General features: G+C 36.0%; 1 pseudogene; it reads right to left on the bottom strand.

The window, feature by feature from the left end:
• Nucleotides 1–5,746: 5,746 nt before the first annotated feature.
• LOC149208190 (polygalacturonate 4-alpha-galacturonosyltransferase-like) lies at nt 5,747–11,723 on the bottom strand (annotated as a pseudogene).
• Nucleotides 11,724–14,217: the final 2,494 nt, after the last annotated feature.

Below are 14,217 nucleotides of genomic sequence, written 5' to 3'. Positions count from 1 at the left end.
TTTTTTGGATTTGACAGACTCATGTACCAATTTTCCCTGAAGTGCTCATCAGTCATCACGAGCCACGCTCTGGGTTCCTACTTGAGTCCCTACCGTGCCTTTTACAGCTTACATATAAGGCACCTTTTTTTCTTTTAGCATGGACCCTTGGGGCTGTAGCATGGAGACTAAAGCTCCATTTAGAAAGGAATTGTTGGCATTCCCCTGATAAACCGTTCATTTGAGCTAATATGCCACCACTAAAACCAACTTTCTTGTCTTCATTTCACGTCATAATCAATGCCTATCTTCTGTGCAAAAGCTTTTACTACTAGTGGTTATATGGTCAGGTGTGCACTTATCTAATGTGTTTGATTAGGTATTGTCGAAGGCATAAAAATGAGCTTTGGAATAAGACATCAACAACTTTCCCCCGCGATGCAGGACTATCTACTGCATAGATAATATCATGGTTTGATCATCACATTCTTCTTAGTCAACTCAGTACATACGCATTGTACATTATCCCTCTAACTATTTTTCTATTGTGATATGTTTCAGGTGTTGAAAAGCTGAACATCTAACATTCAACAATTTCTTCTATCCATGGGACAAAACTATTGGGAGTTGGCACCTATCAATGTAGCTAAAGAGCGGGACCATAAGCAAAACGACTAGATTTATAGAAGCAATGTATAGTATATAAATTTGATTTCTAAATCAAATTCTATTAAAACGTTTGCAGTGCCATAATACATAACCAAATAACAATCAGTATAGCCCAGTGGGCTATCTCGAGTGGTTGAATTCTTTGAGCTTCATGAAGAGGTCTTGGAGTCCGAGACTGGCTGCCCCTATTTTGTGACTCAATTGATATTTCTCCCAGGTCCAGCACTGTAATTAGCGCTAACAGGTTAATGCTGGCTACCATCCATGAAATGAACAGAAGTGCCCAAGGTTTCTCTATGAAATTTTCCGTGGAGAAAAAAAACAAAATAACAATTATTTCAGATGGCCAACAAGTGAAATGGAAAAAAAACTAACCTTAATTTGGCATTCATTGTCTCACACCTCTTGCAGAGCCAGGCTTTTCTCAGCCCATCCTACATGACAAATAAATGTCGAGGAATGAATGTTACAAAATATCATAATAGTGGCCTCGCAACATTAGTCTCACATGCACTACAAACAAAAGAACAAAAATTGTTGTTTGAAGTAATGTTAACAGATAGAGTTAGGTGTGGTCCTTTAAATGTTGTTATTGTGGAGGTTTTATATGAATACACTGATGAAGTGTATATGCAGAATGTAAATTCAATCATTTCAATATGAATGAAATTACGTGTCTCTCTATGGAAAAAAATAAAATAAAATAGCAGACACGGAGTCAAGATGGAATACATATTGATGCTGGTGTTGTAGCTTGAAATCTTTAACTAACTTAAGTAACACTCCAAGTATTTTCTCCAAAACCTGGAAGAAAAACAATAACCCACAGGCATCTGAGATGTAAGCAGAAAATAGTGCACAAACCAACAAACATATGGATGTCAAACAGAAATACAAATAAGATTTCAAATTTTAAATCTCTAATAACAACAAAAAATTACATTGCACGATAAGGCACGTAAATTACATTGCACGGTAAGACACATTTGAAATAACATCATAAAATCACAGAGATGTGAAATACAATTATCAAAATGTTTGAATGACTGAAAACTTGAAAAACAATAAGAAAAATTACATTGTGCACTGTCAGAAAAAAATGTTTAAATAAATTATATAAAGTAATAAAGTCAGCTTTAGAAAATTCTACATATTGAATGCGAAAACTACATATTTGCACACAATTACATTGTAATATTCTGCAAACTTTCGATCTGTAGAATAAAGATCCTCAAGTAATGTTGCTTCCTCCCTTTCAATCTCTTCAATAGTTGACTTAACTCTGTCACAATGAGCATGCTATGAGTAAAGTTCAGTAAGTCTCCATTGACAAAATAAATTAACAAAAGGTAGTCTAACCAAAGGAAAACATATATAAGCATGGATTTCCAACCACCATTTTTCACTAAAACACTTCACTTTACAAAAACTATTCAATTTATACATTTAAGTATTATATGTGTGTAACAGGTTTTGTAGTTACAAGGTGCACATCATAGAGAATATGGCCTAGCAGAGTAAGTTACCTTAACCATATCATTCTGAAAAAGATAACCAAAAGTTCTTGCAGCATGATAGCAATATCAAATTCACACCAATAACTCAAAAATAAATAATATTTATCTATTTGCATAACAGCCCAAAAGAGTTAGATCCAATGGTGAAAATCGAGGAGTTTTTCAGCACTGGGCAACGTTAGATTCTCGTGATGGCCATTTACCCTGGAAGTTAAGGGAAACTTTGAGGATGTGACCATACGTGTGGTTACACCCAAAGAGATTATATCAATGGTCTCATGACCCATGCACACATAAGTGGATCAAAGCCCACCTCCATGTCCTCCTTTTAAAAAATTCAAATCTTATTAGCATGATCGAATTTCAAGGGTTTCTTAGTAATAACATAGATACCTTGAGACATAAGTAAACGTATCGATAGGTATAAGGGTTTCAATTTATACACCAGAAATCTTAACATACAGGAAGACAAGGAGGTAGAAAAAGCAAAAGTCTCTAAAGTAGTCATCTACCATAGATTCTTGGTGTGTTGCAGTGGACCTACACAAAAGAGACCTGTGTGCCTTCCATTCCTAAATAAACAAAATAGTAAAAGACATTGATGCTTTGATATATCATACATTCATTCAAAATGTACAAACACTACACTGTAGTGGTGACCCCATTTTGTCTCAAAATTGTCAACCAATCCCATCCTTCTTATATTTTTTAAAAACAATTTCCATATAATCCACATTTGGATTCCTCTAGTTTGGGTTAACAATTTGATATAGGAGTTGTTTTTACTGTGATATTTTCAACTTTCTGGTGTCGGAATCCGGCAGAAAAAATAGAGGTGAAATATTTATTTGTGTTATTTAAACTGATTTTTTCACTATATATATAGATTCAGTGCCTTGAGAACTCTAGGGAACTTTTATTGTGCAAGGGTTACCCATCAAGCTTGTAATTTCAATAAATTCCTGCCAGATTTTAGAGAAATTAAACCTAAAAACCCCACTAAAAAACATCCAAAAAATCTCACTAAAAACAACTTGTTTGATATATAAGCATATTCATCAGATTGAAATTTTGCATATTGAATCACACCCATGTGTATGTAAAATTTTGGGACATGTGATACTCTCCATTTTCCCTTAAATTTATCCAAATTGATTCCAGCCACTAATTGGTTGCCGCCCCTGTTGTCCTCTGTTGTACAACAATGAATCAAACCCCAATATGGTTTCCATGATAACAAAATTTTAAAATATTTTCTTGTCTGTTGGCATATTTTTTAAATTCCACATGAAGAGATTCAAGCAATCCCTAGACCCTATTCCAACTGCAGTTCTAGATTTTTAAGTTTGCATTTTTATATTCATACCAATCACAGTGATTTGGGTCCACTCACTGTGATTTGGGTCCCACTGACCATTGTTGTAACATCTAGGAAATTGATAAAATCAAATATCTATTTCAACTTGACTGGACATCAATTTTTCTAAACATATCCCACTCTTTTCTTTTTCAATAAATAAGTAGATTAATCCTATGAAGAAAGTTTATAATGAGTATATACCACAAATAAAATAATAATAATAACATTGCAAATAGTTTAATGGCTAAACTACATCGGCTCTTTGTGCACCACCTTCTACCTATTTTTCCTTTTCATAGTTTTAAGGTCCACTTTATGATTATTATTAACAGATTTTGTTGCTTCCGAGCTGTTAGTTGGAAAATTCCACACGTTTTTTCTACTTGAGATTAGACCAAGAAACTCCCTCCCCTGTATGATACCGTGGAAATTTGAATAAACTTTTTATATTTAAGCCTTCTTTGGTTCCTTGCCATGACTTCCCCTTGGCCTTCCTAGATGCCCTCCAAAAGTTGTTGTTGTGATTTCTCTACCATTCTATGTTGGGTTTATGGTTTTAGCTTCACTACAAGCCTTTAGGTATATTTTTTCATTTGGTTCTATGTTTTTAACTCTCCAATACTGGTCTTTAGGCATGCTTTCTACATAAGTGTTTTCTGTTCTATGTATTGGGTTTATGTTATTAGATCTAATTTGGTATTTTTCATGTTGAGGCATGTTTTTGTTATACATTTCTCCATTTGATGTATTGGGTTTATGTTTTTTTCCTCCCATACTTGCTTCCCAATTCTGGGCTTTAGCCAGAAGCGGACTCGCTTGCATCCATGTATTGGGTGTATAGTTTTAACTCTTTAATTTTTATTTTCTTTTTCCAAAATACTGATATTAGATGCACTTGTGATCCTGTAGAGCCATTGCAAAATCAAGGAGCCTTCTTTGAATCAAATAGCCTTCTCCTACAAAAAATGCCAAATAAGAAAGTAGAGCAAGTGCATCAGATCTAGATCCTACATCTAGTTCCCCAAAATATTTTCTAAAGACAAATGCAATTTTGATGCTGCAGAGATATTGATAAATCGAAATAGCTATCTCCCTTCACATAAGCAGCTAGGGCAATTGCATTAGATATAGATCCTACATCTAGCTTTGCACAATCCTTTCTAAGGGAAAATGCAATTGTGATGTTGCAGAGCTTTTTCTAAATCAAATTAAACTCCTCCCCACCACAAGCGCAAGCAAGACCGGTGCATGAGATCTAAATCTTACATCTAGATTTGCACAATCTTTCGTTAAGACGCTTAGATGCAATCAACTAAACTAGACACTAAATTGTTATAAAGTCCATAATCAGGAATTTATATTACTACTATCTAAGATTGCACTCTTCTTGACTTTGGATTTTAGGTTTCCATCCTTGCCACTAGTTTCTAGGATTCTACTTATAGTTTTTCACCTATTTTTGTATTGGATTTATAGATTCATATCCCATAACTAAAAATTCTCCTCTGCTGCATTAGCATGTTGGATTTATAGTTTTTACCTCTATTACTCATAGCAATCACTGCCTACCATAGACCACACAGAATGGAAGACTCGAACTTGCATGGTGTGCCAAAGACAAGCAGAGGGGGGATAGGACAAAATGATAAAATTTTAAGAAAAAAGGGCTTTGAAAAGCACCAAAGACAAATAAAGGGAGTGCAAAAAGAAATAGAGTTTGAAAAAATTACCTCGTCATCAGTTTCGACAGAAGCATCTTGATCATCACTAGCAGAAGTATCTTGATCATCGTTTGTGCTTAATGCACTCACCAGCTGATTGTCTTCATCATCTTTGTCGTCATCCGTTGTCAGCCAAGTTACAGATTTGAGCTCTTCCTGGTCATCCTCTTCTTCATCTGGGCTTGATTCTTCATTTTGTGGCCGTTCTTCCTCGGAGGAAGCCAGGCAAATGCAAGGAATACTTATATAGGAGTTTACTTCCAACTATGAAGGAATACAATGAGGACATAGAATTTGTAAATCTTAAACCTCACTAGGCCACTAGACCTCCAAAAACCTGACTCATTAAGCCATAAACTAGAAACCTTCTGTGGAACTCCAAAAACAAATGAATCAGAATGAATTATCAAGATGAATAGAGACAGACATGACTTCCAAAATCAAGGGCCTTTACACTTTACATCTAACAATCTGTTGCAGTATGAATATTGAGGTCACAACTATTCATTTATATTGCACTGTTGTAAGAAAGGATGATCATATTTATATGTTTTGTCCAATAAGTCCTGTACCTCATCATTGGAAGCTCTAACCAACGTTTTATGTTCTCATTGTAATGAAAAATAGCTGCATTGTCAATCTTTGAATGGTCCATGCTAGGATTATATCCTAAACCCAGCACATGCCAAGACTTGTCCAAAGGATGGCTCAAGCCATAAAACGTGATCAATCTAGGGGGTAGTGTTCCAAGCTTCCACAACACTCTATCCTCATTCTGACATACAATAAAAGAAAAAATTAGAAATCGAACAAGGAAAAACCCATTAAGTTTCCTTGATAATTACTTCAGATTTACTTCAAATACTTTAAAGTAAGCATCATAGGAATTAACATAAATAAACCACACTACACAATTACCATGTTCTACTACTTGTGATATATTCCAGTTATATCTTGTTTCTTCCATTCTTTGAGATCAACTACATTCATCCCATATGCCCAACCACAAGCATTAGGATCAAAGTTCCTGGCTATGTGCGGATTGGAAAAATTAAGGTATTTGTCAAATTGGTGAAAGCTTTCTCCACAAGTTTCCACTGAACCATTAACCTTTCCATGAAGATCTACTCACCACAAGGGCGTCAAATCTTTCTGCACCACAATATCATCATCCAAGAAAAGGATCTTGTCCATTTTGGGATAAACTTGTGGAAGATAGAAACGAAGATGATTTAGCATGGATAAATATTTTGGATTTATATATTTCAAATTGGAGGAATGTGCTGAGAGTGTAGTCGAGTGATATGCCTTGAAATAATACTCTTTCATAGCCGTGGATTCAAGTTGGCAAAGCACAGGGCAATAGGAGGAATTGAGCCATTTAAAATCATCAACATTTTCTACATGTATTGCAACTTTCCCTAGGGGATTAAGTAAAAACCACATTTTCATGGCCCCAAAATTTAACTTGTCTGTGACGAGATGAAATACATGTTTCTCACATTCCTACAAACACAAGTAAATCACCTACAATGAGATCCAAATATTAAATGTAAAATGCAGCAAAACTGTTGGACTTCCAAACTTTAGAGTATTTTAAATTAATAACACTTCACCTTAGCATTCATGACAGTTGAATTCACAACCATAGATGTAGCCAATACATTGTCAGAAAATAATGCATAGTGATAAAGAGTCTGATCCTCCAACTTGTCCTTTTTAGGAAATTGTCTCTTTCCAAGAGGAAGCAACTAATAATCTATGACAATCGCATGGACAGACAGTGCAGACTCTTGGGAACAGTCTTCGCTGCCACCTGACTTAAAAGTCTACTTTGCTTTTTCAAGGTCCTTGCTCATTTGTAGGCTGAAGCATGGCTTGCAACTTCTTTGTTACTATCGCACAGTCATAAAATTGTTCTCTAGCCTTGGATAGGACATGACCCATGGCCTTGATCTTCTTAGGTGCATTGAGACATTCATATCAATTATCAGCCATGAAAAAGAGAATTAAAAGCAAAAAGATTGACACACAGACTGCAACTTTAAAAGAAACAAAGGATATGAACACCAAATGCAAATGGAAGCACTTACTACTCTTGATTTAGAAGCAGCCAATGCGAAAATCCAAGGGGTAGTGTTCCAAGCTTCCACAACACTCTATCCTCATTCTGACATACAATAAAATAAAAACTTAGAAATCGAACAAAGAAAAACCCATTAAGTTTTCTAGCTAATTACTTCAGATTTACTTCAAATACTTTAAAGTAAGCATCACAGGAATTAACATAAATAAACCACACTACACACTTACCATGTTCTACCACTTGTGATATATTCCAGTTATATTTTGTTTCTTCCATTCTTTGAGATCAAATTCATTCATCCCATATTCCCAACCACAAGCATTAGGATCAATGTGCTTGGCTATGTGCAAACTGGAAAAATTAAGGTATTTTTCAAATTGGTGAAAGCTTTCTCCATAAGTTTCCATTGAACCATTAACCTTTCCATGAAGACCTACTAACCACAAGGGCATCAAATCTTTCTGCACCACAATATCATCATCCAAGAAAAGGATCTTGTCCAGTTTGGGATAAACTTGTGGAAGATAGAAACGAAGATGATTTAGCATGGATAAATATTTACGATTTCTATATTTCAAATTGGAGGAACCTGTTGAGAGTGTAGTTGGGTGATTTGCCTTGAAATAATACTCTTTCATAGCTATGGATTCAAGTTGGCGAAGAACAGGGCAATAGGAGGAATTGAGCCATTTAAAATCATCAACATTTTCTACATGTATCGCAACTTTCCCTGGGGGATTAAGTAAAAACCACATTTTCATGGCCCCAAAATTTAACTTGTCTGTGACGAGATGAAATACATGTTTCTCAGATTCCTGCAAACACAAGTAAATCACCTACAATGAGATCCAAATATTAAATGTAAAATGCAACAAAACTATTGGACTTCCAAACTTTAGAGTATTTTAAATTAATAACACTTCACCTTAGCATTCATGACAGTTGAATTCACAACCATAGATGCAGCCAATACATTGTCAGAAAATAATGCATAGTGATAAAGAGTCGGTTCCTCCAACTTGTCCTTTTTAGGAAATTCTTGCTTTCCAAGAGGAAGCAAGTAATAATCTATGGTCAATCGCATGGATAGACAGTGCAAGGCCTTGGGAACATTCTTTTCTGCCAGCTGACTTAAAAATGTACTTTGCTTTTTCAAGGTCCTTACTTGCTCATCTACAGGCTGAAGCATGGCTTGCAACTTCTTTGTTACTATCGCACAGTCATAAAATTGTTCTCTAACCTTGGATAGGACATGACCCATAGCCTTGATCTTTTCAGGTGCACTGAAACATTCATATCAATTATTGGCCCTGAGAAAGAGAATGAAAAGCAAAAAGATTGACACGTAGACTGCAAATTTAAAAGAAACAAAGGATATGAACACCAAATGCAAATGGAAGCACTTACTACTCTTGATTTAGAAGCAGCCAATGCAAAAACTATTACCTTTGAGGTAGATCAGAATCTACATTAGCCTCACCCAATGTACGCTAACATTCTTTAATACAAAGCATCAATTCCTGGTATAAATCAAGATTATTCCTAGCCTAGGAAATGCTTGAATACACCCTAGCCATGATCAGTTGGTCTTGCATCAATCTAACAGTGGAGTCAGAATTCTCATTCTCATTCTCCCACCTCCAAATGCTGTATTTTCCCAGGACAGCAGAATCTACCTCCTTGGAATGTTTAATTGCTGTGTTTTCAAGCTCAACTCATTCTTCTTCATCTTGTTGGATCAGCTCTGTTGACCTTTTCTCCCTCCTCTTTTGTCTCAATTGTTGTAAGCATTAAACTACTATAAATCAAAGCATACTATGCTAGAATCTAAGAAATATAAAAATTTTTCTATTGGAGAAGTAACATTCAAAAAGGATTTTGGAAAAGAATATAACAATTCCCTTTTCCATGAGAACAAAAAGTAGCAATCTAGTGGAGCAAAGAATTTTACCCTCCGCAAAACTTTTGTTGGAATTTCTTCAAGCTGCAAATGGTATGCATTACAATAACCATTGTCCTGAGAGTTTGACTAGACATTACATTACAGTAGGCTACCAACAGCACAAATTAGTTAACCAGGGAAAATCAAAACCTACCTTCATTCAGGATCACACCATCTTGTTGTGAATGCAACTTTTCTAAGCTGTCTCCAAGAGTCGTTTGCCTCTGTTGATGTACACCATTAGAAATGGAGAAGCACCCCTGCCAATGTCAGTTTTCACTTCCTTCTTAATACAACCCTACTCAACTACATAGATCATCATCACACAGGTTTCCTTACATGTTCAATAGAAAAAATAACCAAAATATTCACCAATTGTACCTCAGAGTTAGTAATATCCCTTTGGTTTACTTTGGAGGGATTTTCTAATACCCATGAGGAAGATAAATCATTCCATCCAACAATATTTAAGTTTAGAGTTCCCAAGTCCTTTGTGTTAGCTATTATGACATCAATCACCTACCCAGTAAATAAAATTTATTTTCAATTCTCTGCTCAATAGGGGAGAAAGCAAATTTAAGATATCCAAATGTAGTAGGTTTCTTATACTTGCCTCCTTGCCTCCTTTGTTCCTGTGAACCCCACAGATAAATAGATAAGAGTGATTTTAAACATATGACAGAGCTCCAGTATCCTCAATAATTCCTCTCTATTTCAATCCACTCAGGTCGATTAAATTTCAGTTTAGGGACACTATTTATTTTCTGGGATTAGACTAACGTAAGTGCAAGTGCATTGCCCAGATCCTGAAAAAGAACAAAATGGCCATAGAAAAATAGAATTGATTTTCAAGATGTGGAAAGAGAATACCATTATAATATATCCATCTCCTAAGAAGTTGTGCCCTACTATTTTAAATGACAAAAAACACATAAAAGTTTAGGTAAAAAGACTTAATGGAGAAGAATATCTATAAAAATACTAAAACACTAAAAAGGAGGCTTCTTTGCTATCATGCATATGCTAAGATCAAGATTTCATTACACATCAATAATAAAATGGTGTGTATAATATCTATCGTTTGTTTTGGCCAATGTGCTCTGAACACTGTGGGAACAGTGTGAAAATGATATGTATAGCAGAAAGTAGCTGGTGAACAAGATTGTTGTTGTGAATTGGGTCTAGGTTGGGTGGATCAGAACTAGTTTTAGCTTGACTGATGAGAAGTGGATTTAGCTTTATGGATGGAAAGTGGGTCTGGCTTGGATAATGAGTGGATGGGAAGAATGATTGTTACCCTTCCCACCCAGATTCAATTCCCACAAGATTCAATTCCCATGAGTAAGATGTTGAACTGAACTCTTAACAAATATATTTTTATAATACCCATCCAGCTTATGCAGAATCCAGTGCACTCTTAGTACCATCCTCCTCGGAATGAGGAGTGCCCAGTGAATTCCTCGAGCAATTGCTCAGCAAATTTACCAATCATATGCATTTCCCTTTGTTAAAAAAGGGAAAGAAGATTGTTATTTCTTGTTATCGGGATCAATGGTTTCATTATCTTTGGCAAGGGAAATTACCCTGGGGGCAATTGGTAAAACCTTTTCTCTTCCATGAGAGAGGTACAAACCTTGAGTGCTTCTCCTGGTAGGTATTGTACCGTGTTAATGCAGAGATGGAGTTCAAAGCTTCACATAGATCAAATGAAAGGAAATCTATAAAGAAAACTCACAAAATGTCTAGAAAAATGCTAGAGGTGTTAAACTTTTGACAATAAGTGAGGAAGGTAAGTTTGATAACATCTGCCCCTTCAGATCTTGCAAAAAAGCTAAAAGGAAAATCAAATTCCAAAGTAGGTCCATGGGGTTTTGGTTCAATGGTTAACTGGGGATGGTGAAGGAAAATCAAATTTCGAAGCAGGTCCATGGGTTCTTGGTTCAATGGTTAACCGGGGGTGGTGATAATTCCCCACCAAGGCTCAAATCACATAAATACATTATTCACTGGGTTCTCAATGAAAGGGATCTTTCTGAAATAGTATAAGACAGATACACTTCATTGTAATGGAGATCTTACTTGAATGTTGTAAGAAGTTTGCACTTCACTGTAATACTACCAGATTAAGAAAGGGCATGCTTGCCGATAAAGATAAATTAAACACTGACCCACCCCAAAAAAAGAGACAGAAGCAACCTAACGAGGGAGGAGGGCATGAAGAAGCTTACTAGCGAGGGAGGAGGGCAAGAAGAAGTTTACCAGTTACAAATGTAGATGCAAAGTGATGAGACCTAGCTGCCATAAAAACCAATGGCATAACCACATAGATAACAAGGAAGCCCACCACAGGTATTTGATGATGAAAACCCTGACCTCCCCATCCTCCATTTCTACCACCCTGGTAGCCCTGCCACCCTCCATTCCACACACCTCCTCTTTTCACAGGCATCTTTAGCTGTCAACCTTAACACCACTTTTCTCCTTCTCCTCCTGCTCCTAAACATATATCGACCAATGCAACCCTTAATCATAATCCTCTGCATCAAACCCATATCATGGTTAGTAGAAATATATGAAGTCAACAACAACGAAAAAAACCCTCAGATCTCATATATACTTCAGAGCATTTGATAGAAAAATTTACCAAAGGCATTACGAAATGGATAGGTCAGCTAATTTCATGCAGTTTTGAGAAAGAAAGGGACATTGACATGGTAAAAACCTACATGAAAATGGGCACAAGGTCAGGAAGTAGACAAATCTGAGGGTCTTTATCTCTGTTAGCCATTTTTGTTAAAAAACCAAAACATATAATTAAGGGAAATGCGTCATTCTGATTCAGATGCCAACATAGATGTTATTATTAATGGGGATCCTCATTAGTCTGGCTGACTATTCATCCACTACGACATAGGAAGAGGAAGAACATGCAGGTGGCATTGGGTATATATGACATCCCTCAACTTACTAATTTAACTAAGCAGGTACCGACTTGGCGTGCCTTGCATTGAGGCATGTAAAGGTAAAGGGAATGCTAGGGGGGTAATTTGATGCAAAGCAAGGGTGAATTATGCCTCCCTGAATGCACATCATGAAACTATGTTTAAGATTCGCGATTCTGAAGTTTGCAAGAAGACTAGAGTGTAAGCACAAGAGAGAAGCTAAGCATATTGTGGGTTGAGAAGAGGGCCAAGAAGGCCCTTTCTAGTTCTTCCTCCTTTAGATTGGAGACACAAGATCTAAGAGTGTTTATAAGGTAGTAGTAAAGATGAGATGGATTTTCAAGCATAGGTTGGCAGGGGTGTTGTTGGACTGTCACAGTGGAAAAAATGATCTAATGGATAAAATTAATGCCTGCTTCCAAAGAAAATTTCAATGTTGAGGAGCAACTTGGGAGGTGTAGTTGATGGTTCCCTAATCTAGGTCAAGTGCTTGCAATGGATTAAAGATCAACTTCTATTTCAAAGTCTCACGAGTAATATGATTATGCAATAAATACACATGAAAAAGTGGAAGTCAAAGTCTAGGACTGATTATAAAGAAGTGGTTCAAACAATCACCACTAAGTTTTGAATGGGATCTAAAATGTGACTTTCTCAAAATCGAATGAAGTTGGAACCACTCTGAAACAGCCTGAAACAATTAATGTTAATATTAAAAATTTATGTAAAATTTGACATTATCCTTATCTTTTCTTTTCAAAAAGGAAAGATAAGGAGAATGTCAACTTTTACTTTAACTTTAAAAATTAAGTATTACCATAAATTACTAGGGTTAGGTTTTGTAGGGACCTAGGGTTACGATATTTTTTCTCCTTTTAAGTATTTTTTATTAAAAAATTAATATTTGGTGGTCATTAGTTATGTTGCACTACATTCTTCAGAATTGGTGTCTTGGGCTTGTAGTGTTGACTATGGGCATTAAACTCTTTGTAGAATGTCATAAGTTTTGGGCGGTACTAACCTAGCGTAGGCCCAACAGGGGGCACCATTCTAGCTTGCCCCTCTAGAATGGTATCAGAGCTAAGGTTAGGGCAAGGTATCGAAGCTAAGGTGAGGTCAAGCCCAAGCAAGGAAGAAAGAAATCACAAGAAGTTTTCTGACAATTTTGACATCCTTCCTCTTCAAAGATCAGTCATTGTGAAGCACTCAAACTCCTACTGCAAAATTCTAGGTTGAAGATTCTAGAAAGGGAATGAGATCAAGGCCTCATCAATCAAGCATCTCTAGGATAGAGCTCTCTGTCAAATTGTTGGTCAAATGATCTATATCTAAGGCCTTTTGTCATGACTACAACCAGGAAGCTTTGGTTGCTTTAGGTTTAAATCTTCTATTATGAAATCGCCCTTGAATTGAATTTGGTTTGGAGATAGTGTCTCACTCGAAATTCCTTCTCCTTTGTTACAGGTTTATATAGAATCATATCTGAAGATATAAAGTTCCTAGCATCTAAGCTCATATATATAATATTATTCTTGAGCTCATTGACATGCCTTTGGCCTTGTATTAGGCTTTGTCGGTCTCACAAAGAAGTATAAAAGGCTACAAAAGGTGAAGTCTCCTTGGCTCTTGTGACATCAATCAAGAGGGTTTGAAAAAGAGTAGTGTTCGGGGTTTTCCATTGGGCATATGCTTATTTAAGGTAAAGAATCAACCTTTGTGCATCTCTAAGATTTTGGTATCAAAGGAAAGGGGGTTCATGACAAATAAAGATCATTTCAAGGATCTTGAAATTTGAAACACAAGGTTCTAAAATCTCATTGAAATAGGTATGACTGTTATTGGTATCTAAGCCAAATGCATCTCAGCATTTCTTATCATATCAACTCATTGAGGCAATTAGGACACACGCGTGGGTTTAGCCTAGAGCCTTCACTTTTTATATGATTTTTCCATCTTGGGTTTTAAAAACATTTATATACTCTAATTAGTAATTTCTAGTAC

The sequence above is a fragment of the Pinus tabuliformis genome, chromosome 1_2 (assembly GCF_031772625.1).
Source record: "Pinus tabuliformis cultivar Carrire ecotype Pingquan chromosome 1_2, CPIR1, whole genome shotgun sequence".
NCBI classification, from domain to species: domain Eukaryota; kingdom Viridiplantae; phylum Streptophyta; class Pinopsida; order Pinales; family Pinaceae; genus Pinus; species Pinus tabuliformis.
Note: the sequence above shows the minus strand (reverse complement) of the source record. Positions and strands in the feature narration are given on the sequence as shown.